We start from the raw sequence: 863 nt of genomic DNA on the forward strand, positions 1-863 counted from the left end.
CCTCTCCCAAGACCCTCAGCTGAGGTGGCGGTGACCTCGGCTGGCCTCGGCCGGCAGCGGCTTGAAGCAGGGTTTCGGTTCCCAGCCAGGGATCGAGGTCGGGCCGTGGCAGTGGGAGCACGGACTCCAAGCCACGAGACCTGTGGTCAGTGACAAGGCCCTGGCCCCTCGGCTTTGCAGAAAAGAATTCCCACAAAGACAGAAGGTAGTGAAACAAGTAGAGTGTTTATTAGGAGGAAGAGGGTAAAGTACGCGTGGATAGACACACGGGCGGACTCAGAGAGAGAGTCGTGCCCTCGTGGCAGTTGGGATCACTCACATGGGGCATTTCTTCCGGGTTTCCTTTGGCCGGTCATCTTGCTTTGCCTGGCTCTGAGTCCGTATCTGGTCTATCTCAGGGTGCTCCCCGTGTGTGTGTGCATCTCTTAGCCGAGATGGATTCTAGTGGAGAGGCCTATGGGTAGACTTGACATCACTCCCTTTTTGACCTCCAAAGAGCTTTCTAATCAGGGAGGTCTCCTGACTTCCAGAATGAGGAATCTGTGGTCTCTTCCCTTCTCTCTGGGCAGGGCCCAGCCTCCTGTCTCGATTGTCCTGCTATTCTCGTCTGGGAGTATCGGGCCCCAGGGGACAAATCACTTGCTTACCTTGGGGGGCGGCATCTACGTCCTGCCTCAGTGGGACCCTTTGTCTTGCAGATGTGAGGGTGGGGGGCGTGTGACCCCCGAATGTGGCCGAAGCTCCGGATGACCCTGGATTCTGATGCCCCTTCTAACCCTCCTGAGACCCTCTAAAGAGACTGTCCCCAGCGCTGTCCCGCGCGCCTCACCGTGACACCCGGCTGTTTTTCAGGTCCATCCCGC

The sequence above is a fragment of the Tursiops truncatus genome, chromosome 14, assembly GCF_011762595.2.
Source record: "Tursiops truncatus isolate mTurTru1 chromosome 14, mTurTru1.mat.Y, whole genome shotgun sequence".
Taxonomy (NCBI): Eukaryota; Metazoa; Chordata; class Mammalia; order Artiodactyla; family Delphinidae; genus Tursiops; species Tursiops truncatus.